The sequence below is a fragment of the Podarcis muralis genome, chromosome 6 (assembly GCF_964188315.1).
Source record: "Podarcis muralis chromosome 6, rPodMur119.hap1.1, whole genome shotgun sequence".
In the NCBI taxonomy this organism is placed as follows: Eukaryota; Metazoa; Chordata; class Lepidosauria; order Squamata; family Lacertidae; genus Podarcis; species Podarcis muralis.
In genome coordinates this window covers 71,813,900-71,841,474 of record NC_135660.1, presented here as the reverse complement: position 1 = coordinate 71,841,474, position 27,575 = coordinate 71,813,900, and the positions used below count along the sequence as shown (strand labels likewise).

Here is a 27,575-nt window from a genome sequence, read left to right as displayed (position 1 = left end):
CACATCAACCTCCTGCCTCGAATTCAGCCTTATTCTTGCAATAATTAGGCAAAATAGAATCTTCTTTCTGACACTGTGCCAGCTCCCACTGATCTGCTTTACTATCCTACACAATTTCCAGGGTGCCTGCATGCATGTGCTATTATATTAGGTCAAGATCATTCAGTGATGTAGCTCCAGGTATTCTGAGGAGGTCTGCGTCTGATTCCAATATGGCTGCCCATGCCCTAAATGCAGTTTTGATACCTACTGAGCTGGATCTAGCCAACCTGTGTCACAATCCAAGTTTATCTGGGGCAGAGGAAGAATATCACTAAACTAAGATTGTATAATCCACTGGTTTGCCCCCCCCCCCAGCTGTGCCACAATGTCACTGCTTCCAAATCTGACAGCTTCCATCATGCCAAACCCCAGATTAACTGACTGCCTTTTATGTGACCAAATATTTGGCTGGTCTCTATCCTTGCAGCAGTCAGGGAAAACCAGCATAGTAAAGCTATTCTCATTGGCTACCTTCTATAACTTCAGGATAGTCCAAAACAAGGAGTAATTAGTGGCGAAATCCACTGCCTATTGGCTAGAGTGTTGCACTAGGACCAGGGAGAATCCCCATTCAGTCATGAGGCTCAATGGGGAGTGCTAGGCTTGTCTTTCAGCCTAACCTACCTTACATGATTTTTGTGAAAACAATATGGTAGAAGGAACTATGTTAACCACCATGAACCCCTTTGAACAAGGGGAATATAAAACATAATCAAATTAACAAATATTTACATTTTATTTAAAGTTGAACCTCTTTGTTTCACAATACCAGCTGATTAGGGTTTTGGGGTGTGTTTTCTTGTAACTCCCTTAAGTATTAAACTTAATGATACTTGACCATTATTTGACAGTATTTGAGCAGTCAATTAACCAAATCCTTTTCTCCCTCCCTTTTTAAAAAATGAGTCACTTTTCAAGCCTACCTAGATTCCAACAAGAGAGTTCATTCACACACAAATATAAAATTGGCTTAGGACAGGCTCTCACAGTTTGCCACACACGCACAAAATTCAGGCCACAAATATGCATAGAAATTCTGAGAAACCACCCAACATTTCCCTTAAAAAGTCAGAAGTTTTTTGAAAGCATAATATGCAATGTTTGTTATGTGTTTTAGTTTGAATTTGATTATTATTGTTTTTCTTTTTTAAAAGACTGTCACCTATTCTGAACTTCTGAGATTGGATAAACTTTTAAAACACTACATAATTTGGGTGTTTAAAAATCTTTCACAGAGGATAACACCATTAGTATTTTAAAGAGAGAAAACAGCAAAGGGTGGTGATTCAAGAGGCACATGGTTTTAAAACTGTTCTAGGCAATGATAAGATACTGTGGCCACAAGGCAGCCAGAGATGATACTTTTAGTTTCTGCAGCTTCACTTTACATTTGACCAGCTGTGGTTATTTTCCTATTTTAACATTCTCTTCCCACACTACACATTTTCTTCTATATTCCTCTACATTCTTCACACTGAGATCAGCCTCTGACTCATCTTTCCATCATTTTTTATTTCTTTTTTTAACCAATATGTGAATATTTGTAATAATGACTGGTTCATGACACTTATGCACCCTTGTAATATGAGGTGTTTTAACCTCTAGGGTTTTTTTTTAACTCCTTTCAGAAAAAGAATCGTTCATTATCACCACCATTTGATTCTGTTGACTGATGTGAGGAGTCCAGGGATCAGAAATCTTTATCCAGAATTGCTCCACTGAGAACAGGGAATGTAAAAATTGGATTCCCCCCCTTACAGGCAAAGTGAATAAAATTTTCCAGCATCCAAGTGGATTAAGCCAGCCAAATTGTGGGGGGGGGGGGGGACTGATCTAGGGGATTCCTTCATAATCCATATTAGGGCAATACCTTTATTAGTTCAACTAAATGGCCAATTTCCACATCAGTTTCATATTTGGGGGGTGGGCAGGCTGGGGGACTAATTACTGCTCTTTCTTATCTTGAAATAATTAAAAGATGTCCACGTGTTGTGCCTTCTTGCTTATTCTAAAAAACTTTCTGATTTTTTGGTGTCTTTCAACATGATCCTTCAGTATAGGCCTTACAGATCATACAACATGAGGCTGCCTAGACTGCTGCCTGTGGAGTTCTGAACGGCTCTGTTTATTTGTTTTTTTTTGGTTAAAGCCAAAAAAGTAGGATTCAGAAACAAAACTTGAACAAGGCTTTTAACTTTTCTTTTTTAAGCCCTCTGTTGTTGCACTTTAACAAAATAACAAGGAAAAGAAAACAGATTTCTTCAGTGTTCCACAGGCAGGATTTTGGATAGCCTTCCTTCTTGCTAAGCCCATGAACCTAGAGAAACATAGAAATATACAAAAAAATAGAGGTATACAAAAAAATAGAGCTGTATGATAGCGAAATGTTCAGAGGCAAAACAACAACAATGGGGGCCCTAATCCAACTGGAGGCAGGGTTAATGACATTGAGCTTAAACTTGAGAGGGAGGGAAGCTTCCTGAATCACCTCATCTGCCTCATTATTCAGCCTCTCCAAAGAGAGCCAATGCACACCTCTACAATATATTTAAAGACAACATGTTTAAAAATCTCATCAGGTTACCTTTATTGAAGATAACCAAGTGACGCCATCAAGTAATTCTCAAAATCAATTTCTCTAAGCAACAGAGAACCCAGCAAACTGGATTTTAAAAAAATGAATAAAATAAGAAAAATCACCAGGAGGGTGTTTGCGGCCAATTCTTCAACACATTAGGATTTCTTTTTTAAGATATGAGATTGATGAACTCCTTCCAATGTGGAAATTAATTCTAGACGCTGCTGCCAGAGCATAGGCCCTGCAGCCAAGCTGTTTGCTGAGGAGTGCTTTGGCAGCCAGGATGAAGAAATGTTCCTCAAGTGATACAGCGGCAGTGGAGTCACTCTGCTAATCTAGCCTGAGGGACAGAGGAGAAGCCTCCATGCCAACACCTCCCTGAGTGAGAGAGGGGAGGGAAGAAGAGGATGGTTCTTTGCCCACAGCTGGCAAGCAAAGCAAAGCAAAAGATCTCCTTATCTGGATATCAAAAGAGGCAAGGAAGAGGATGTAATGAAATTTAACAGCAACTTAAATATGCCTGGAAATAGAAGAGATAGAAAAAGGTTATAGGGGTTTTATGAAACAGGCAGAGAGTGGGAGGTGTAATACATGTGTGCAATAAAATGTCTGAGAGGGTTCAACAAGAGAGGTTTAAATTTGTATTTATTATTCCATTTATATCCCACCTTTCATCCAAGGAGCTGAAGTAATAAAATTCATGGTCCTCACTCCTTTCCTTTTTCTCTCACAGCAAATTTGCTGAGAGACTGTAACTGGGCCAAAATCACCAGTGAACTTCATGGTTGTGTAGAGAGTTGAGCCCTGGTCTCCCAGGTCATAGCCCAACAGTCTAACACCATATTGTCCACTACACCATATTGTTTCTCTCCCAAATGTGCCGTTAGTGGTAGATAGAATGCCCCACAACCTCATTTCTAAGATGTAATCAAGCTCAGTCTTCTCTTGTATCCCATGCCAGTGATTCCACAGATTAGTGACCTTTGTATGACCCACTTCTAAAAGCAGGTGCTTCAGAAGTGGGTGCCTGAGGCTACATGTTTAAGTATTGCTCATGGTCCCATCACATGTGCATTCCCCCCCTAAGAACAACCATTCAATTTGGCTGGGAGTTCAAAGCTGGTCAGAAATGGTGCTGGTTGCATCATTCCTTCATGCAACATGGCCACATGGCTTCTAGATAAGGTAGGGTTGCCATATGTCCTCTTTTTCCAGGACATGTACCCTTTTTCAAGGGTATATAAAATAAGAGTCGTCAAAGTGATCCATAGTTAAAAGTAGAAGTTGGCAAATGTGTCCTCTTTTTTGCTCTTCAAAACATGCCAATCCTACCATGTGGTTAGGGTCAGAGAATATTGCCTCTATTTTGATTGTTGGTAGTGGACTGCAACAGCTGTACCCAAAAACATATTTGGTGATAATCCCAGGTGAGTACAAGCACTCATACCTTCAGTTGAAGATTAGCAACTGGTCAAGATTAGCATAACAAATATTTGTTAATTTTCTTTGTTTTGTTTTGCTGTATTATTGCTACTGATATGTCAAGTGCTGTAATATGCAGAAAAGCTTGAAACCCATTCTGACCCAACCAACCCAAAGCATTTTTCTAATTGAGCTGGAATATAAAATGCCCCTCTCCCATCAGTAAAGTTATTTTGACACCCAAGGCAGAAAATCCCACAAGCATCTCTCCCTGTTCTTGAAAGAAAAAAATATAACAGTGATAAATAAAGAACAATTTACTGCCCTTAAGTGACACCCAAAATTAGTAGGACAGCCCTAATTCTGAAGCCTCATGTGCCCAACCTCATTTAGTTAGCTTATAAAAACAGTTTAAGAAAACGCCTTAGTCAAATCAATACTGTATCTAATGGAGATGCTGTGAGAGGATGTATACAAGAAACAGATCGATTCTGGAATATTCCATAGGCTAGATTCAACTAAATAGTTGCACTAGCTAACAGGTTGTGCTAGCACAGATATGTTCACTTCCTCTCCTTGTGTCCTTACCCCCATCAGCTCTGAGGGGTTGGAATAACCCCCAGAACAGCTCATGAGAACAGAGGAGATTGTTCCATCCAGCTGGGAGAAATGTTTGCACTGATGGAAGGATCATAACAGTGCAATGCTGAATTCCTCCCCTTTTGTCACTCAGACATTGCAGTGCTTACAACCCATTATTACATTGGCCTGGACCCAGAACAAGTTGGTTGCACTTAGGCCCCATTGAAATAATAATAACAAACCTGAGCACCATTGATTCCAATGGGGCCTAACTGTGAAGAACATGCTGTGATCCAACTCATAATAATTTCACAATGACTGCAAAACAAAACTCCAAGTGCTCTACTGGAAGAGCCTGATTCCCTTCAAGGAATGTTCAAGTTTGAAGCCTCGCTAACGTGAATGAGGTTTCTGCCAACAAAACACTTTATATCTAGGTAACATTTGGAAACAAAACTTTCCAGCTCAGACTTCTGAGTTGGACAGAATGCATGTGTGCAAGAGATAGGGAGCAGAAACACATGGGTATCAATGCAGAAGGATGGAATCCTGCCTACAAATGCAAAAATAGACTAAATCAAGTCAGATGCTGGACAGCTTTGGTAGCTTTATGCCAATGTTAGGCTCCCATTTGTCTTACCTGGCATACACTACTCCCATTACTTACAGGGTACAGCCGTCCATATCAACGCTTCTGCTGCAGTAATGTGCAAGATGCAGATACAGCAAATCCTCCCCCTCCCCACAGTGTTTCAGCTACAAAATCTGTTGTCTTCATCAGCAGTTGGCAAATGTAAGAATCCAAGGAGGAGTAATAAGCATTCTTGCTCAAATGTGGCAATGCCAACCCATCTTGTGCTTTAATTTATATGCTAAATTTGCCCATCTGAAATCTCTTAATGGGTGTTGGGAAGAAGCTAACCATTACCAATGCCTCAGCTGATTTGTTTTCATGTATTACGGTACTGTTAAAAAAAATTCATAGAGCACAAGCACAACAACGGCAATTTATCATCTCAGTGCTCCTGTCCTTGTGTTGTTTTATTGCTATAGTTTGCTATAGTTGTGGGCCTCTCACCTGCTCAAGCAGTAGAAACTTTGACTTAAAGGGAAAACATTTTACAATCCTGTGCCAGATTTAATCAAATTGTGGCTTCCACATACATTTGGAACTCTGTTCCCTTGTTTAAATCCCACCAGCTATGCAAGAATTACTGAAGTTGGCCACAGACAATCCTTTACTATAAGAGAGCCACATGTAAGCTTATGGAACACATGCACTGACCCTGAATGAGGTGGCCTAGATGAAGTGGTAAAACTGTTCCTAGAGTACAGCTGAGCCAAAATGCCTTTTTCTCACCCTACTTCTGGGGAAAAGAAGGCCCCCCTGCAGAATTTTATCAGAATTTTCTCCAGTTTTATGTTGTGGCAGTCACCCACCTCCCGACACCAGAATGACACAAGGTCTAGGGTACTCTGAAGGATGCAAAATAGTGGCCAAGTTGCCAACACAGTTGCTGCTGTTACACTTATAGTCAGTGCTACACCCCCCCAAGGGGGCACTCAATGATACACAGTACTGCCACAGCAACACCTCTTTTTGTTGTTGTTAAAAAGTGTGACACTGTAACAACTTCATGGCGACTACTGGCACCTATTTTTCTAGAAAAAAGCACTGCTTACATCAGCACCGACACACACACACACACACACACACACACACACAGAGAGAGAGAAAATTAGATGTCAGAGATAAGGGTTTTTAGCCTAGACCTCTCCCTGATATGGGGCACCATTCAATCATACACTCTGCCTTGGATGTCATAGACATCCAACAGAGCTCCAGAGGAAGATCTCTGCTCACGTGATAGGATTTCCTGTTCCTCTCTTACCCAAGAAACCTCATGTGCTGCCTGCAAATAGGCCCTGGAGGATCCCCCAACCCTATGGAGTAGATTTGGGGGACACACAGAGGGGATGGTGAATCCATTCTGCTAATGGTGTCCATTCCTGTGGTGAACAGGTATCATTCATACTGTCCAGGGACAGTTTTGCCACCAATCAACAGGCTTGTCAGGAAACAAAAGACACAATTCCTTTCCATTCTTATACTAAGCTACACCTTGAACCAATTGCGAAATTTGGTACTTTGCAATCTGATATTTTCATCATGCTGCCTAGAGGAATCCTGACTGCAAACCCACATTATGTAGCTCAAGTCATTTATGTTTGTTCTGCCTACATAGAAAGAAAACAGTCATGAGTAAATGAGGACAAGGAGTACACAATGAGAACTACTGAATTTATGGTCCTATTAATTTCTATGGAAACAAGTTTAGTTATTCTTGAACTTTCCTCAAATAAAGTAAGGATCTGGTCAGTATTATTTTGCTTTAATTAAATATAGATTTACTGGATGCACTTACACCAAGCTCAAATTACATGTTGAAAATAGGCTTGTTAATAAGAGCAAAATAACAAGCTTTGCATTAGCCTATTGCTATGATTGAATCTAAGCTTAAAATGCCACCAAATATAGAGAGATTTCCAATTTTAATATGATTGTGATTGCTAATAAATGGAACACAAATATTCCCTAATAAACAAATGTGATTCTTTTCTTATTTTTAGAAAAAGGGCTTGGTATCAGTACTATTAGAACTTTTTATGATCTAGATATATGAACTTTAAAAATAATGAGATGAATCCACAGAAGGCTTCATCTCCTATGGTCTCTGATGAACAAGAAAGGAAATTTGACCTTATAAACTGAGGGAGGGAAGGAAATAATGCAATTTTGAGTGCAATTACCTTATACTTCCTTTTAGCATACACTGCAATATTCTATCTTGTCTTGCAGAGACATGATGGCTTTTGACACTCCATTCCAAACCACATAAATTAACAGGCAAGGGTCAAAAGTGCTATAAGGTGGGAGATACATGATCAGATCTCCCAACCATTTTTTCTTTTACATCAAAGGAGGAGAAGGGAGCAACTAATGGCCAAACTATATGTGACTTTTATTACATAGTTTACTCTGGATTGCAAGTTTTTCCCCCTCTTTCTCCTGTGCTAGCAATTATGAAAGAAAAAGCTTTCATCCAAGGGCAAACTGTATGATAAATGTCATCTGTCATTTAGTCTTAATTCAGTCAAGGAAGAACTGCTGGGGGAGAGGTCAGTGAATACCTCCCCCCCCCCCGCCCAGTAAACCAAGAAAATCTTTAATGAAAAATATTTCAAACAAACCAACAAACAAAAATGGTTCTGGGACTAAGCCTTGGTTTGGAAGGTGCAGAATGTCCACTTGCAGCGTGGGCACCTGGGTGTTTGTCTGTTCTTTTTATAAGGGTGGCTTTGGCAACAGCCACAGGGGACAGTGTTCCTGCAACTCCCCAATCCTGTTTCAGAAGAACCTCTTCCTTCCCTTTGCCCCTGTACTTGAGGGTCATCACCTCTCTCCAGGGATTTGGCCAGAACAAGGTAAATGTTGGGGAATGGCTCCCTCCTGAACTCTGAGCCTTTTCCCTCTTTGCCTCCGTATGGAGGTCTCCATCCTTCCCCCTGTCCTAGTACCTGAGGCAAGTGCCCGCTGTCTGGGCTTCAGTCCCTCCCAGGATGCAGCAACTCCCAGGCTGAATCTTTTCCTCGCTGATCTTAGCATCTTTCCCCACTTTGCCTCCATACGGGCATCTTGGCTCCATCCTGGCCGGCCTAGCCCAGAAGCAGCAGCCAAAGTCTCCTTCATCTCTGAAATAAGTTGAGATGCTGTTTTAATGGAAGGAAACTTTGGCTGGTCCCTCCGCACCAAACAGGGCCAGGAAGGAGCCATTTCTGCAAGGAGAAGGGGCAGTGAGGAAGAGGCGCAAGGGATGGCAGTCGGGAACCACAGGGATGTCCTCTGGTCCTTCATCCTGGGAGCTGGAGTTGGAGCCTCATCCCTAGAGGTGTGGCCCTGTGGAGGAAGCAGGATATTGTTTGGGCTCTCATGTCAATGGGCTCTCACTTTCCTTGGATTCCCCAATTACCCTATTGCCACACCATGCTGTTGGTTAAATTCACAGTGCATAAATTGCTGGTGGCTCCTGAATTTTTAATGCTCGCAGTTGTACTCTGCATCCATCTGGGAACTGTAGTGCCACATGCGAGCCGAGACCGGGAATAACCAGTGGTCCTGGAGGCCCTGTGTTGTCACAGGTATTACATATGAGAAATGCCAGGGAACCCAGAAGTCTAAACTGACAGATCCTGGCTTATGTTTTTCAGCAGGACTCAGGGACCACCCTGGACCCTCAGCCTTTCGCTGTTGCCTCCTTGCATCAAATTAAAGAGTTTAAGGAACCTCTTTGTAAAGGTCACACGCAGTGATGGTGCAAACAAATAAATCTCACTATGCTCCTGCCCCATGCAAGTTAAAGCCTGCTAGAGACATTTCCCTTGAAACCATAGGCTGTTTACCCACCATACATTTGGGGCTTATCCCCACTTCCCCTTAGGTCATGTGCCCAGCAAGCACAGGTGTGTTAACAGATTTGCTCTTTGCTAGACCAGCCAGCCTGGTTTGCAAAAGTCAGCCCAGGGATTCCTTGTCTGGCACAGTTCTGCAGCTTCTCTTTTCATTGATATCCCAATTAATCTTTTTTTTTTTTTTACCATTGATCAATTTCTAGCATGGGGGGGGCCTCCTGTAAATCTATAACAGTATTTCTCCTGTACAGTTTTAATCCCTCTATTGTTGTGAACTGATGCGTGATTATAAAGTAAGTAAAGCTTATTTTTAAAGTTCCCCGGTTGATACCTGATTCTTTCTTAAGTGTGGTAAAGGGAGGGAAGGCAGCTAACCTCTTTTTAACAATGTTTATTACGAAATATTATTTGATCGTTGGCATATCGAAAGCAATCAGTTGCTCTATTTTCTTTATTTAGTTTTAACATGTGCCAGTCATGCCGTTCTCCTCTTTCAGGGAAGGGCACATTCAGACAGCAACCGGGACATCCCAGAAGACATGCAAGGCCCTGGGCAGCATGGATTCCTCCAGCGACTTTGAAGGACTTTACAATTCAGAAAGGCAAGACTGGAATGCCACGGAAGATGGAGTTTCACTTTTGTCCATCAGCTTGTGTGCTGGCAATGGAGACCATTCTCTTGAAGCGTGGCCCTGTGAAGGAAGGAGGACTTGGTATCCTCCTGGCAGATGTGGGGAATGGATGCCCAATGCCTCTGCCCTGACATTGCTTCCAAAGAAAGCTTGGCCTACCCACTTCAGGACAAGAGCATCTCCTTTCTGCTCTCATGCAGGAAGGTTCTTCTCCCATTCTCTGTTGACACTCAACTTGTAGGGTGTTCTCCCAGCCCCATGCAAATCTTTCCTTTCTCATACCTGTTCTTTTTACACAGAGTGCTTCTGCAGGAGCCACAACAGTGCACAAAGGAGATCCTGGAAGAAAGAAGGGTGGACCTCCTGTTTTAACCCTTTGTGTATCGGCAAATTCAGTCTAATTAAATCCAATCTGACTATGTTCCTTTCTTCAAGCAAAATTATAGAAGATGCAGAATTCTTCTTACCCTTTTATTTCAGTTTGAATATTTTTAGTTGAGAATCTCCTGCTGATGGTAGGTAGTTCAAGGCTTCATCCCACAGAGTCTCGGTGCAGCCAAGAGTGCTCTCAACCGCTCTCTCCCCCACCCCTTTGCCCTTCAGCAGCGGTTTTTCTGGGGATGGCAGGAGATTTGGTGCTATGCCGGAATCCTTGACACTCCGCACACCCTTGCAGAGCTTTTGTAGGAGGGGCGCCTTGCCTTGGTCGCTCCCCTCTGACCTCTGTGGGGCTCAGGTCTGTCCAGAGATCAGACCCGTGCTCCCTGTTCTGTCGGCAGGAAACCGGAAGTCTCATCAGTGAATACGTACTTAAGCACCATTTCCATGATTTACATCCTCTGTCTGAAGCTACTATTAGTTCCACCAGAAACAAAGTACACAAACACACACAATGCCTAATAACAGCACCAGGGGGTCCATTTTGATCAGGGAAATAATACGGGGGGGGGGGAGCTAGTACAACTGGTACTCACCTGAAGGGTAGATTTACATTGCCTGCATAGGGTCATTGGACTGGGTTGGGCTCTGACTCCACCCAGGGACGAAGACTTGGAGTGTAGGCTTGGCTCCCAAGTCAGTTGGTTTACAGACTTGTGGAACAAGTTAATATTTGTGCTTTACACTCTTGATGTGGAAATGTGAGAAATAAACTTAAAACTGGAAAAATGAGAAACTGAGAGAAACCAAAATTGACAGATTGAAAGCTTTTGGAATATCTTGTCCAAGAAGCCCTGCCTAGAGACCTCATTACTATCATCAGGTGTAAGGCAAAAATGTTTCTGTTCTCCCAGGCTTTCAATAACTACTGAAGGAAGCACTTTCAGCTTACAGTAGTTTGATTTCACCATCTGTTTTGCTGTTTAACTTTGTTGTTTTAATTTGGAATGATAATAATATTTTTGGTGTCTTATCATGCTAGCTGCCGTTGGAACATTAATCTATGTTGAAAGAGTAGGGTTTAATTATGTTTAACAAGCAATCAAGCAATTATTGCGGTATACTGTAGCATATCTCCACCAAATTTTTCAGCACCCCCAAATACAATTCTTAAGTTAGCATTTTTACTTTTTGATGTTATATTGTGCCTCTTTGAGTCTTGGAAAAAACTGGTCCTATGAACACGTAACTCCCACTGAAAATGGAAATTACTTCTAAAAAGAGATGGATAAGATTGTGCTGTGAGGTTAGCAATGTCACATTATTTTTTCTCATCAAACAGAAGTTTATTGTAAAGGTGCTCAATTAAGCACAGCCAACTAGAAGTGGCAGACATGTAGAATACCCCTGTGCACATCAAATAGCTATCCATTGAATGGTTCCTGGGGTTTTCCTACTATGAAGTGGAGTGATTTATTACTGCGGCAAATAAATTTATTGGTTTTACTTTTCCCCATGCAGATTGCATGACAAGCTGGAAGACATTAACAGCAAAAATAATAGTTATGTATTTATTTACTATTAAATTTATATACCACTCAAAAGATCACAGGGTGGTTTATCGCATAAAAATAAAAAATGAACACACAAAATAGGATCATAATAGCAACAACCAAAAAACCAACAATCCCCTTCCACAAACACATATTTTATTTGTTACATTCTTACTAAATCTTTTATTTGTTAAGTTATTACTGAAATGCATCTACAAATTAAACTGTAACTGTTCTAACCACACGTTAAAAGGAAAACTTTCTGTTAATGACACAAATTATTCTTCTTCTTTTTCACAGCTCCTCTCGTTTATGTTTGAATATTATATAATTGCAAAACAAATTAAAAATACATGAAATAAAAAAGCAATCACAAAGAAGTACACTAATTATATGCACTGTTTTGAATAAGCAAGTGTCAAAGGCATAATTTGTCCATAATATAAATGATATGATTGACTGCATGGGCTGGCTGTAGAAATTAGCTTCAGGTAAAGCATCTGTCTCCAGTTATTAGCAGCCAAAGAGACAGAGACCCTTGTGGCTATAAACAGGCAAGAAGAACTTTTAGTTACAGGCAAATGTACTGTACCCTCTAACAGTTTATTAAAGGGCAAAAGAAAAAAAAATCAGTTTCATTCCAAAAAACTTCCAATTCTAAACTGCTCGCATGAATTCTAGCAACCCTCCACTTTCATGAATATTTGAGTGTGTGCATGCTTGCAAATAATCAGCATTGCTCAGCATTTTATCCCAGTTCACAAATGAAGTTCTGTGTTGAGAAGCTACCAGGCAGTGGCAGAGCTTCATGCTCCAGCACCGGGGGTCGGAGAGCAGGCGGGGGTGGGACTGGCGCACGTCCTGGGGGCGTGGCACCCAGCCGCGATGGCACCCCAGCGGGATCGCGCTGCCGGGGGCAGTGCACTCCCCCCGCACTCCTCTTCCTCCACCAGTGCTACCAGGCAGTGCTGGTCCAAGCTATTTTGGCACCTGAGGCAAACCACAAAATGGTGTGTGTCCCATACCCCTGCACCCAGGGCAGAAGAGGTGAGTGAAGATCCTACACTCGGAACAATGGGAGAATAAAGACCTACATTGGGGACAAGGGTGGGAGGAGACCACCAGCACCTCCTATTCACCAAGAGGCTACCGTAGAGGTGGCATGGGGGCAGATCCAGCCTCCCAAGGAGCACACCATAGCTGTTTCTGCCACCACAGCAGCAGTTGGCGATGCATTCCTTGGAAGCCAGAACTGCTGTCCCTGTGGATTCTGCCACTTGAGGCAATCGTCTCACCTTGCCTCATGGGTGGGTTGGCCCTACTTCCAGTTGAGCATATATATTGTAAAATCACAGAGGACCATTATGATTTCCAGGAGGTTTAGTTGGCAAACAGCAATGTCCCCTTTTTTTTGCCTAGAACCCCTATGAAATCCTGCTATATTTCCACAAAAATTTCTTAAGTTTACAAAACCCAACAAAAAAGGGAGAAATGTAATAAATGCATTATGAATTCCACATTCAAAATCAAACAATACTACTAATCATAATTCTCTAAACAATATACTGTACATAAGTAAAACAAGTAAATCCACAAAAACAAATCGTATACAAGATATATCAAGACACGTCAAAATGGAATGCAAGTAGAATATATTTTTAAGAAATCACAAATGTCACAAATATATCGCAAAAGAAACAAAATAGGACCCCCAGAATCATTCACCTATGTACTCAATCTATGCAAATCGATGCAAAACTAATCTAAACATGAGGATAACGTAAAGGTAAAGGTACCCCTGCCCGTACGGGCCAGTCTTGCCAGACTCTAGGGTTGTGCGCTCATCTCACTCTATAGGCCGGGAGCCAGCGCTGTCCGCAGACACTTCCGGGTCACATGGCCAGTGTGACAAGCTGCATCTGGCGAGCCAGTGCAGCACACGGAACACCGTTTACCTTCCCGCTGGTAAGCGGTCCCTATTTATCTACTTGCACCCGGGGGTGCTTTCGAACTGCTAGGTTGGCAGGCGCTGGGACCGAACGACGGGAGCGCACCCCGCCGCGGGGATTCGAACCACCGACCTGACGATCGGCAAGTCCTAGGTGCTGAGGTTTTACCCACAGCGCCACCCGCATCCCTAAACATGAGGATAGAAGGAATAAAATAAGGTGACTGGTATTTCGGAAAAGAAGATTCCATAAAAGAAGATTCGGCAGAGTCCAGTGTTCTGGCTATGTACTATTAAAGAATTATTTAGAATGACTGTAGAACAAAATTTCATAAATATTAATGAGAGGCTGATTCATTGCAAATTATTTCTGCATGTCTTTATGGTTTCTAGGTGAGTAAACCTCTACACTAAACCTGAATGGATGTAGTACATTTCCAAACTCTACACCTTTGAGAAAATATACCCCTGGGCCATGAATTTCTGCATGGGTGAGGGCTGTCCTTGAGACACACATCAATATTGCCTTGCAGGCATTATATGTTTTCCTCTTCCGAAAAGGCCTTTGAGGTCACTCTGAAATCAAAGGACCACAGCAGCAAGGCCATGCTTTCAAAGAATATTACTTTCCCACTTCCTAGCAAGAGAAAAACTAATGTGGCTGAGGCAGGCACACGCATGCATTTTTACCAGACAACATCTGAATAGACACAGGGATGCCAGGTAATTGAATTAGCCAGCTAAAGAGCCAATAAAATAGCAAGGAAAGGAAATAGCTCGCATAATGACTGTTAATTTTAAAAACTGCTGTTGTTAAAATCAATTGGGTACAACATGGTTCTCAGCTATAGAACACTAGATTCTGCATTCGAATGAATTAAATTATAACTTACAGAAAAAAGGAAAGAAAAGGCACACAGGAGCTGGTTCCCAGTGGTAAAATACAGAAAAGGTACAAAATATGAGTCACACTTTCTCTGGGAGATGCACCAAATCCCTACATTTTAAAAGGTTTTCAGATTTAAAAAATGGTTTTAATTGTGTTTTTGGTATTGTTCAGCTGCTTTGTTGTTTGCCACCCTAGGTGCCTTTGGGAGGAAGAGCAAGACTGAAATTTAATGAAGAATAATAAGATTTAACAATGTAGGTATTGTAAGATTAATGTAAGCCAAAGGACCCCTGGATGGTTAAGTCCAGTAAACTGAAACTATGGGGTGCAGTGCTCATATCTGCTTTCAGGCCGAGGGAGCCAGCATTTATCTGCAGACAGCTTTTCCAGGTCATGTGGCAAGCATGACTAAACTGCTTCTGGTGCAACAGAATACCGTGATGAGTGCCAAAGTGCAGAGAAATGCTGATTACCTTCCTGCCACTGTCATACCTATCTACTCACGCTGGTATGGGGGAAGCTCACCCCATAGGCGGATTCGAATTGCCAACCTTCTGATCGGGAAGCCCAAAAGGCTTGGTAGTTTTGACCACATCACCACCCGTGTCCCTTTTGTGGGTATTGTAGCTATAATACTGAGATGGGTGGAAATATTAAATAACTAAAACAAAAATATAGGTTGCAGGCTCAGGTGTAGTGAACCTGGGTTCACCAGAGGCATGAGGGTACCTATAAGGACAGGGCAACAGCTTGGGATTGAAATGGCCACAACTTGTGTTGATTACAGATGGAAGTAGGCTTTGGCATAGGCATTAGGTATGTATCTGGCCTCAGCTAAGCCCGATTGTTGGCTGATTGGTCCATTAAGGTCAATTGTGGGTTTCCCCATGACACAGATCAAACCCACCAAGTCTCTACTTGGGGAGTTTTATGGCATATTAGCCCCTCTGTCTGGGCCTTAGGATAAACTTTCTCCATGGATCCCTTTCCCCGGGTTCCCTAAACCTTTGTTCCAGTTTAGATTAAGGATCCAGGCCAATGCATTTTCTGCCAAAAGTTGTGACAGTTGCTATGAGGTAGCCAAAACCTCCAGGCAAGCCCAATTTTTATGCAGGCAGATTCCTCCCTGGCCTCAAATATGGTGACGGATAGATTCCACAGCAAGGTTACTTTCAGGCACTGCCAAGATATGCAAGGGGGGGGGGGACTTCCATTGCCAACTGTGCTGCCCCCTCAAAGCACAACCAGAATATATGGGATGCAGGTGGACCTGAGTGGAGTTAATTATTAATTATAAAGCCTGTACTTCTAGATTGCACCAGCTTTATTATGGAGCTCATGTTATGCAGCAAGATGCATTTCCAGTCTATTCCCCAGGACATTGTCTGAAGAATAAAGGGAGTTCCAATAATATAAAAGGCCATTCCTGCAGTAGAATACACTCCCAAGTCACAATACACCTTTTAAAACATGTAATTTCAATCTAAATATTTTCCTTCATTACTGTTTACTAAAGACTTCTTTTTTGTAGTCCCTAGTTTATTCCTTTTTGCTTTCATTGAAAACAATGCTCACACAACAAACTGAATGGATCGTTGGGCCGCTTGCTATTGTGTCCTACTCCATTGTAAGGCAACCTTATTTTTTAAAATTGGTATTTTCTGATAAAAGGAGGTAACTCTCTAATAGTAATGCTATTCTGCTTTACCCATGGCACTTCTAGCATTCTGTTTCTTGTCTCTTCCAAAAACAACAAGAAAATAATACATTAAAATACACTGATTTTGTAAAGGGATCATGCAAAATGGGGAAATTAAAGAAAAGACTTTCCGGTACAAAAAAAAAAAGAATTCAAATATTCTGATACAAATGGATATGAGAGAGACAGAAAATGATCACAAGACCCTTTTGTGAATTTGCTGTGGACTTTAAAGGAGTGTCAAGCTTTACGTACATCTTTCATTAACAGAATTTCCTACAAATTATATAAGCTTCTGGACATATGAAGAAAAGTAGTAATGCTTGAATAAACAATGATTTCACCAGAGTTTTCAAACCTAATATTATAAATGGCAAGGAGGACTCTGCAACAAAATGATGCAATGTATCTCTGGTATAGTTGTGCTTCCTGTGTCTCTGGCTGAGGGGGCTGGAAAATAAACATTAGGCTCTAAGACTCCTTAGATCTTGCATCACATGGAAAATGTATTTTTAGTTTTTGAATATTTTAAAGCCAGTCTGCATGCAAGTCAACAGAGCATGAGGCTTCTGTATGGAATTGAATGCTTTGTTTGCTCAGAGAGGCAGTCTGAGGGCAATTTAATTAGCCGCACCTCGCACCTGAAATATAAAAATATACTACATTGTAGGGCTGATATAAGCACCGCCCTCCAACCTGCAACAAGGTGTTGTGGCTGGGGGGTGGAGGAGGAAATAGTCTGTAGGTGAGATGCTTCTAACCCCTGGTTCCAGGAAGTGTTAAAATATAAGCTTGGCTAGCTTCCTGGGTTGAGATGATCACCTGGGTGGTGGACCATTAAGAGAACAAAGGAAAGGGAACTCTGTGTGAGAAGACAAATGGGTGGGACCTCTCCATCAATTCAGAGATAGATAGTCTTTAAACTCTATTATGTGAGCTGGAAGCTGGAAGGAAAACTGCTGGCCCTTAAGAATCTCCCTAGTCCACATCCTTCACTGGCCCTGCTCTGCACTGTCCTTGAATGTTTTTCTCTGGCTAAAAGTCTGCCCTTCATCTGATAATGCTTCTTGCTTGGCTGGATGGAGGACAGAGAGGGTTGTGTGAGTGTGCACAGAAATATTTGCTTCTGGTCTCACCCACCACTGGCATGTGGCACCCAGAACAGAAGGCAGCCCTCAGGGTGAAAGTGGTTCTCCATCACTAACTTGTGAGGGCACTTCACCTTGAAATCCTTTAAATAAATGAACAGTTTACTCTTGCCAGGGAGTATTTCACTTCTGCATTTAAATGACAGTGGTATTAAAACCATTGGTGTTTGAAAGTGAGTCGGCAGTGCAGCCAGTGTGGAAGTAAAGTACTTGAGTATGGAAGTTGTGACTGGAATAAACTATTGCATTTTGATAGTATGGGTGCAAATGTATTGCCAGGTGACTACGTGGATACTATTCTCACTAGGAGGGCCACCATTTCTTTACCTGTTCCTGAGGTTGCATGCCTCAATTGAGAAAGCAATTAAGATGCAAAAGAGGCATGGAATTGGAGAATCTGAGCATCTGGGTCACCACTATTTTAATTCCTTCCTTAAAAGATTTTTGGTTCTTGTAAAAAAGAGCCCAGGAACAAGAAGTTGGACAGGTGTGGAATTCTCAAATAAGAAGAAGAAGAAGAAGAAGAAGAAGAAGAAGAAGAGAAGAGTTTGGATTTGATATCCCGCCTTTCACTCCCTTTAAGGAGTCTCAAAGCGGCTAACATTCTCCTTTCCCTTCCTCCCCCACAACAAACCAACTGAGGATGCAGAAGGTGCTCTCAGTACTTCTAATCTCTCCTGCATTCTACGCCATGCTTCTCAGTACTGTGCACACACAACTGCCATCAGCAGTCCTGCACGGAAGGTTCTTGTTGGCTAAACTTGACACGGACAGACAGTCTTTTTTTTTTTTTATAAATTTTTTATTGCGTTTCTTTCCATAGTTTTATAGGTTACAAACAAATAAAATAATTGCAAGAAACAAATTTTCCCTTTTTTAACAACAAAAACAAACAAAAACAACTTGGACTTCCCCACCCCTTCCGGTTCTGCGTTCTTTGAATTAACAATGTCAGCATTTTGTTACCTTATTTCGTACCTTATTGTAACTTTCAAATGTTATGTACCCAGATTCAATATATTGTATCTCAATTTCAATACCTTTAAAATAAACATAACATGTTCGATTCAAATTGTCTCCTTTTCTCTTTTGTCACTTATTTTACAATTTACTTAATCATAATTACTAAAGCGTAACATTTCCTAATCATGCACTGTCTTAAGATTCATACAGCTTGTAATATTTTTGCAAATAGTCTTTGAATTTTTTCCAGTCCTCCTCAATTGTTTCTTTATCCAGATCTCGGATTCTGCCGGTCAGTTCAGCTATCTCCATGTAGTCCATCAACTGCGTCTGCCATTCCTCCAGCGTGGGCAAATCTTGTGTCTTCCAGCTCTTTGCAATGAGTATTCTTGCTGCTGTGCTAGCATACATAAACAAAGTTCTGTCTTTCTTTGGCATTTTCTGGTCCACCATGCCCAGCAGGAAGGCCTCTGGTTTCTTGGGAAAGGTATACCTAAATACCTTTTTCAATTCATTATAAATCATTTCCCAGAAGGCCTTCACTTTTGGGCAGGTCCACCAGAGATGGAAGAAAGTCCCCTCTGCATCCTTACACTTCCAACATTTGTTGTCAGACAGGTGATGTATCTTAGCTAGCTTGACTGGGGTCATGTACCACCGGTATATCATTTTCATAATGTTTTCCTTCAAGGCACTACATGCCGTGAATTTCATTCCGGTGTTCCATAACCTTTCCCAGTCTTCAAACATAATATTATGTCCAACATCCTGTGCCCATTTTATCATAGCAGATTTAACTATCTCGTCCTGTGTGTTCCACATAAGCAGCAAGTTATACATTCTAGATAAAATCTTGGTCTTTGGTTCTAACAATTCTGTCTCTAGTTTCGATTTCTCCTCCTGGAAACCAACTTTTTTATCCATTTTAAAAACCTCTTGAATTTGAGCATAATGTAACCAATCTCGCACCTTGTTTTTTAGTTTATCCTGGCTCTGCAACTTCCAACTGTCTCCAATTTTTTCAGTTAATTCCCAATATTTCGGCCAGTAGGCCTCCATATTGAGTCTTTTTCGAGCCTTGGCCTCCACCGGTGATAGCCACCTCGGTGTTTTACTCTCTAATAAGTCTTTATATTTCGTCCAGACTGCAAAAATTGCTTTTCTGACAATATGGCTTTTAAACAATTTGTGAACTTTAACCTTGTCATACCATAGGTATGCGTGCCAGCCAAAAGCATTATCAAAACCTTCCAGATCTAGGACATCGGTGTTTTCTAGCAAAAACCAATCTTTCAACCAGCAGAAGGCTGCAGCTTCATAGTACAACCTCAAATCCGGCAGGGCAAACCCCCCTCTTTCTTTTGAGTCTGTTAATATTTTATACTTTATTCGGGGCTTTTTGCCCTGCCAGACAAACCTAGATATATCCTTCTGCCATTTTCCAAAACATTCCACTCTGTCCACGATCTGTAGGGTTTGAAACAAAAATAACATTTTCGGCAACACATTCATTTTTATTGCTGCAATCCTTCCCAACAAGGAAAGTTTCAATCTTGACCAAATTTCTAAATCCTTCTTAACTTCCAACCAACATTTTTCATAGTTATCCTTAAATAAATTCAGATTTTTGGAAGACAAATAGATCCCTAGGTACTTCACTTTTTTTACCACATTTAGTTCTGTTTCTCTCTGAAACCCTTCTGTTTCTGTAAGTGTCAAATTCTTGGTCAAAACCTTGGTTTTTTGTTTGTTCAACTTAAATCCCGCCACCCGACCAAACTCAGATATAAGTTCAAGAACTCTTTTTGTACTGGATTCTGGCTCCTGCAGTGTCAAAACTAGATCATCTGCAAAAGCTTTCAGTTTATATTGTTTCACTCCGACCTCTATCCCTTGTACCAGCCGGTCCTTCCTTATCATATTCAATAGCACCTCCAGGACTGAAATGAATAAAAGAGGGGATAGAGGGCACCCTTGTCGTGTCCCTTTTTCAATTTTGAACTCCTCCGTCACCACATTGTTCACTATTAATTTAGCCTTTTGCTCTGAGTAAATTGCTCGTAACCCATTTTCAAACCCCCGCCCCACTCCCATCCCTTCCAAGTTTTTCTTCATAAACCTCCAAGATATATTGTCAAATGCTTTCTCCGCATCAATAAAAATTAACACCGCCCTTGTGTTCCTGTTAGTTTGTAAAAGTTCCAAAATATCAATGATGTTTCTGGTATTCTCATATAGATGTCTACCAGGGAGAAAGCCTGCTTGGTCTTTGTGAATTACTTCATTTAAAACTTTTTTAAGTCTACTTGCCAAAATGTCTGCAAATATTTTGTAATCCACATTCAGGAGTGAGATGGGACGGTAGTTCTTGAGCTGAGTCTTTTCAGATTCTGTCTTAGGTATCAATGTGATGAAAGCTTCTTTCCACGTTTCTGGTGCCCTCTTCCCATCCAAGATCTGGTTACATACCTCCAACAAAGGTTGTATCAAATAATCCTTCAAAGTCTTATAGTATTTGGAGGTAAGCCCATCCGGGCCTGGAGATTTGCCTAGTTGCATGTTCTGAATGGCACCTTCAATTTCCTGAGTAGTTATTGTAGAGTTCAAGATTGATCTTTTATCTTGAGTTATTTTCGATAGTCCATTTGTCTTTAAAAATTGATCTATCTCAGATTCTTTCTGAGGCCCCTGTGCATAAAGTTCTTTGAAATATCTGTGGAAGCACTTCCTGATTTCTTCTGGTTTCTGTACCATCCTTCCTTCAATCTCTAGATTTGTAATCGTATTTAACTTTTGTCTTTTTTTCAGCTGCCAGGCTAGCAGCTTTCCACATTTATTTGCTGATTCAAAAGATCTTTGCTTCATCTGTTTTATTTTCCATTCAATCTCCTGGTTAATCAATTTTGAATATTCTGCTTGATGGAATTTAATTTCTCTCAGCAACTCCTTTGACTTTGGTTTGGTTCTCAATTTTCTCTCTCCTTGGTGTATTTTCTCCAATATTTTATCTTTCTTTCCATTCCAGAGCTTCTTCTTAATTGTATTCTGCTGTATCAGAAACCCTCTCATAACGGCTTTGCTTGCGTCCCAGATCGTTCTTTTTTCTACTGTAGTGTTCAGGTTTATCTCAAAATAGTCCTTTAGTGTTTTTTGGGCCTTTTTCACAATCTCTTGATCTCTTAATAGTGTGTCATTCATTCTCCATCTGAAGGAACCGGATTGAGTTAGTCTGAGTTCTATTTTCAAGGCGTTGTGGTCGGAGCATGTTTTTGGGCAGATTTCCACCTTTTTGGTCTTGGGTGCCAGTCCCCTGGAGGTCCAGATTTGGTCGATCCTTGACCAGGACAGGTGGGCCTCAGAGAAGAAAGTTCCTTCTTTACCTAGGGGGTTCTTTGTCCTCCATATATCAATCAAATCCAGATTGTCAGTCATTTCGAAAAAAGTTTTAGGCAGTCTGCCGTCTGATGTTAAATTTTGGTTGTAAGACTTATCCATATGTGTAGACACCACTCCATTCATGTCTCCCATCATTATGATGTTAGCATAGTCCAGATAGTCCAGCAAAGTCTCATGCAGCTTCTTGAAAAATTCTGATTTCCCGTCATTTGGAGCATAAATTCCTAATATCAATATTTTTTCTCCTTGGGTCTGAATTTCAATTGCCAAAATTCTTCCATGTTCATCTTTGAATAAAAATTTAGGTGTCAGGCTCTCCTTAGCGTAGATCACCACTCCTCTTTTCTTTACCTTATCTGAGGAAATAAACTCTTGGCCTAGTCTTTTGTTAACCAAAACTTTCCTGTGGAGCCTGGTTACATGAGTTTCTTGTAAACAAATAATGTCCAATTGTTCTTTCTTCAATATATGAAATAGCCTCCTTCTTTTCTCCGGGGAGTTTCCGCCATTTATATTCCAACTAAGTAGCTGCAGAGACATCCTGAACTATTCTGTTACACCTAGAGCGGTGTGTCTTCTTTTTCCTCTGGTTCCGAGGGTATAGGCGTCCCTCCGCCTGCTGGCAGAATGGGTCCTGGTTTAAGTAGAGGCCAATGGGCTGCTGCTTCTTTTTGGAGATCTTCTCCGTGGTCGTGCTGGAACTTTTGTAGGTCCTCTGGCGTTCTTATTTTAACCTTCTTCTGTTTGTAAGTAAATGATAGTCCTTGTGGAAACTCCCACCTATAAGGAATTGTGTTGAGTCTCAACAGCTTGGCCAGTTCTGAATAGGTGGCTCTCAAATCCAGTAACTGTTTAGGGATGTCTCGGTAAATTTCCACCCTTTTCTCTTGTATCTCAATTGAGTTATTGAAGTGTAGGCCTAATATTTTGTCTCTCTCTTCTCTTGATCTCAAAGCTATTAAGCAGTCTCTAGATCTGTCTTTTCTTACCAATCTTCCCAGTCGAAAAGCCGATACTATTTTAAAATCACTTTCTTCTTTTAAGCCCCAGAACTTTGAAAACTCTGTTGTCAAAAATCCAATCAAATCTTCTTGTTCAATTTCTGGAACCGCCCTCAGCCTGAGGTTAGTCTGACGATTTTTCAATTCCACCAAAGAGAGGTAGGTTTGTTGGTCCCCTATCTGTTTGTGCAGAGGCTTGACTTCTGCTTTAACTTCCTCAACCTCTTTTTTAGCTAATGTTGCAATTTGAACGGCTTCCCCTGCCAGTTTACGATTCTCTTCTGTTGCTCCTTGCAATTTTTCAATTGCTTGGGTGTGTTGGGAAACCTGATCTGTCAGTTTCTGGATCGAGGATGTAGCTTGGTCAATTTTTATTGATTGGTTATCAATTTTTTGATTTAATGCTGACAATTGTTCCAAAACTTGTTTCAGTACTGCCTCTGATCCTCCTGATGCCATATCTTCCTCCTCAGATTTTTCAGGCTTTTCACTTTCTACTTTTTGTGTTGCAAGCACAGCTGGAACTGATAGTCTGCGTCCCTGAGTTAAAGTTGTTTGCAAGAGCTGTGCCTGCTTTTTCGCTTTTTCTTTTTCCTTAGCTTCCTTAGCTTTGGCTGCTCTTGTCTTTCCTGTGCCACTCATCAGTCAATGTTCAAGGTCAAATGTTGTAATCCCATGGGAAAGACAAGCCCAAATTTAAAAACAGTCTGGAGAGAGAAGGTAAACAGAAAAAGCTTTTCCCAGGCCTTTGTTATCCCAGTATCCTCTAGGGGGAGTGCCACCGAAATTTAGTAAGAAGAAGGTAACTTTTCCGCCATTAAAGTCCCTTTTGTTCCATTTTTAAAGACAATTTTAAAAACAAGTTAGTTCCAAAACACTAAGAAGAAAGTCCTGCAGAGCACTTTAAAACATTTAACAAAGTTCCAACAAGGTGCCTGCAATTGTATCCACTCAAACTAAGTAAGCTCAAAAGTTGCACTTCAGTTGCAAAAGTATCTGGAAATTTGTTACAGTTCCGCAGTTAAGTAACTTCACCCGGCCACCCGAAGATTTGGGGTTAGAGTCTTCCCTCGCCCCTTGGGGGACCGCTCCAAGTCAGTTTTTAACTGTATTTTTTCTTTAAAGATAGAATTCAAATGTGCACGAAAGTCCCACTTTAAAGCCTTAAAGCTTCCCTGTTCACAGCGCTTTCCGCTCTTTGAACCGTCTGCTTTGATCTTGGGAGCAGTGCCGGAAGACGGACTTCCTCTTTCTCATCTCCCGGTTTCAGCCAAATTTCTTCAAATTATTTTAACAAATCTTAAATCCTTACTCACGGGTTTGCTGTTTCAGACTGGTATTTTTTGGAAGAAAGGTCAGCGCTCATCCGTGACAGCCGCGCGGCTTCGCCTCCGCAGAAAGAGCGATGAACTCACAGCACCGCTCCCCCTCCTTCACTCCGGAGCCCCTTACGGGGTTCCTTCCGCGAATTTGGGGTCGCTCCAGGTGCCCGCCGAGTCCCACGGCCACGGACTCACTCTGTCCGTGGTTTATCTTGATGGGTTGCCGCTGCGCCGTAGCGAAACAACCCTTTTCTGCGGTGCCCCTCTTCAGAGCTCGAAGAGGTCCGCCATCACGGTTTCGCGCCGCCTCCGGAAGTCCGACAGTCTTTTAAATAGAGAATGCCTCCCAATAGAAGACTGTCTTCTGAAAGCGTCATAGAATTGTAGAGTTGGAAGGTGCCCCAAGAGTCACCTAGGGCAACTCTCTGCAATGCACAGCAATCTGTCCTCTGCAAGAAAAGGGCACCCTCATGAAGATTCTTATTCCTCATTGTGCCCCTCTCTTCCACCCACCACACATTATCGCTGGCCCCAACCTGAGGCATCGTGATTCTAAGCACGTCCTACCTTGTGTTTAGTTTAACAGTGTTAGAAAGGAAATTAAGAAAATGGTTAAGTGATGTAAGCAACAGGTATAAAAAAAATTTCTCCCTAATTAAAACAGCAGCTCCCTTCATTAATACTCAAAATGGTCTTCGCAAAAATTATTTACCTTTCTATTTTTAAGGCATGTTTATATTACTAAATTATTTGCATTTCTAAGCTGTGTACATAAAATAGATCCATAGAAAATTGGAAAAGAAAACAACAAAAACAATTATAAAACCAGAATAGTATATCCCAGTCCTAAATATGCTATACTGGCAGAAAGTTGCACTGATTTCAGCTAAACTGACTTCCAATCAGTGTGTGTAGGATTGTAATAACAGCCATAAAAATAGCAGTAAAACATTTCCCCTGCTTTTTCAAAATGTCATTTCCACTTTAATAGCACTAATCTCAAGACTATGGTATGTACCTTTAATTAATATCCTTATTGAAAGGCTGGAAATGGCACTTAAGAAAATGTTGACATTGTTTGAGACACTAACATCTGTTTTGCCAATTTTAAGGCAGATGGTTAGTAGTTCACTGACTCTCCACTTTACCCTATTATTTCTGCCCTTGTTCAGTACTCAGTATGTGTAGAAAATAGTTTTGGACAGAAACTCTGTCTAGCAGCACTTTGCACACATCAGGAGATTCAAAATGGAATAAAATTGTGATCATTTCAATTACTTTGATGAACAACATGCATGACTCTTTAATCATGACATCAAGATCTAGAGAAGAAAACCAAATGGATACCTGACATTTAGTGGAATGAAAGCAAATATAATATACAGGAAATTGAGGTGCTTTCAGCTCCAAAAATCCATAATAACACAAACAGATGTTTGAAACTCTGCATTACATAGAAACCAACATATTGGATGAATAATTTTGCAGGATCACATTGCTTCCAAGTGATAGCTTTTGTAGAGAAGAATTTTGCATTTTTGCCAGCTTACATAATTATGCTTGCTGGAGACATGAATCAATATGTGTACAAACTAGAGGAGGCTCAACAATTCAAAGTTCAATAAGGGCTAGGAACAAAGCATAGAAAGAAACTGCAAAAACAGCAACATCCCAAACAACCATTGATGGCTTTGGGATGGAAATGAAATATTGTGCATCTATAAATGAAGGTTTACAGCACAAGCTTATATATGTTTATTCACAAGTAAGAGTTCAATGGGACACACTGAGAGGTAATTTGGTATAAGGGGTTGTCCAAAGGTTGCTATTTCATCCCACCACTTTCACCGGGAAAACCCAAGGTTGTTTGTGGATTGGTGTTTGTTCTGATTCAGCAATAAACTGTGGGGTTTCCTGGGGAAAGCAGTGGGACAAAAGGAAAATCTCTTGGACCCATGCTTAGAAATCACGAGACAAATGGAAGAAATTGTGGGACAAAGGGAAGTGTGAATGAGCCCTAAGACTGCAGTTGCAGATACTATTATTATTTAAGGCTTAAGTGGGATATCCAGGCATTGCATAATGAGTTGTTCAAATAGAAAACTTAGGCCTGCAATTGTGGGGAAGGGGTTAGACAAAACCCAGGATATACTAGGGGAACACAGCAAAAGGACAAAGGAAATCCCAGGATGCAAAGAACTATGCATGACTGTGGATCTGTAATAACTGTTTCAGTCATTATATTTGAACTTGTATCACTTAAACACAAACACAATAATATAATCAGACTCTAGTGAGGTATTTACCATTTGTGTATCCAGTTGTCGTTTTTTCTCTCTCCAAGGAGCTTAGTGCAGCATACGTGGCATTATTTCATTTTTATCCTCACAGCAGCAGCTCTATAAAGCAAGGTACTGCAGTGTTGCGGGCAGGCTGCTGGCTGCCTCTTCACTGCAGCTCAGAGATGGGGAGCCAGAACTCCAGAAAGTGTGCTCCTGTCTCACACCCCTTCTCCTCTCAGGAGCAAATCCCCACCATGCACTGAAAGAAATGCCAGCCCTGGATTAAGCTGCAGTTAACACTCCCCCTAATTCTGTTTTAGAAAGGATCTGAAACCATAGATGAATGTTTGCTTCAGATACTGGTGAAAATGGGAAACTTTCTTAGCATTAACTACAGTAGGATCTGTGCCTCTCAACTGCATGTGGCAGGGTGGGGTGAGATTTGCTGCTCAGTACTCAACCCAATAAATAAATGTTTAGGGACGGACCAGGGCAGGTGTCACATTGGTGGTTGAGCCAACCAGGGTTCTAGGACCCAAACAACTACCTAGGAATGTTGTCCAATGATGTTGGGTCTCCTTAAGGATATGTGTCCATACAGGTAGACATGGAATCATTGATTTAGGAGGGTCCCCAATGATCATCTATTCTAAACCCTCCGCAATGCAGGAATTGCAGCTAAAGAATGCCTGACAGATGGCCATCAAAATCTCCGTGGAAGCAGAGTCCACTACCTTCCACTGTCAAACAGCTCTGCCAGAAAGTTCTTCCTAACTTTTAACTGAAGGACAGTTAGTGTACACAAGCATCATAAATATACTGTTACGTTATGACCATATATGACCATTTCTGGCTAGAAGTATAAAGAGAATGCCATAAACGTCCAGAGAAGTGATGCTTGGAGGCAGAGGAAAAGAAAACCAGATTGTGTCTGAAACACTACTCTGACTCCTACCCTAAGTAGCCCCAACCCAAAGGTGAACAGTTACGTATCTGAGAAAAGCATTTTAAGATGGCAAAGGAAATGAAGCTTTTGTGAATGAAGCACCATACCAGATACCCAAGCAGAATTGCAGGCAGTTTCAGCTTTCCTGCTATGAACCCTACATATTACGTAGCAGAAGAAACAGTGGGCTGGTGAGGTATAAAGATTATGGAGGCATAAGGGTGGCACAATAAGTTCAGTTAATTAAAGCCACAGTTGGATTGTGGTAAATCTCAGTAAAAATGTTCCAGCAGCATCACTGCTCTTTCAGCATGGCATCAAATT

At 41.3% G+C, this 27,575-nt stretch overlaps 1 protein-coding gene across 3 annotated transcripts in view; it reads right to left on the bottom strand.

The window, feature by feature from the left end:
• CTNNA3 (catenin alpha 3) overlaps window positions 1-27,575 on the bottom strand; it is a 554,150-nt gene that overhangs the window by 172,069 nt on the left and 354,506 nt on the right. The window lies entirely within an intron of this gene.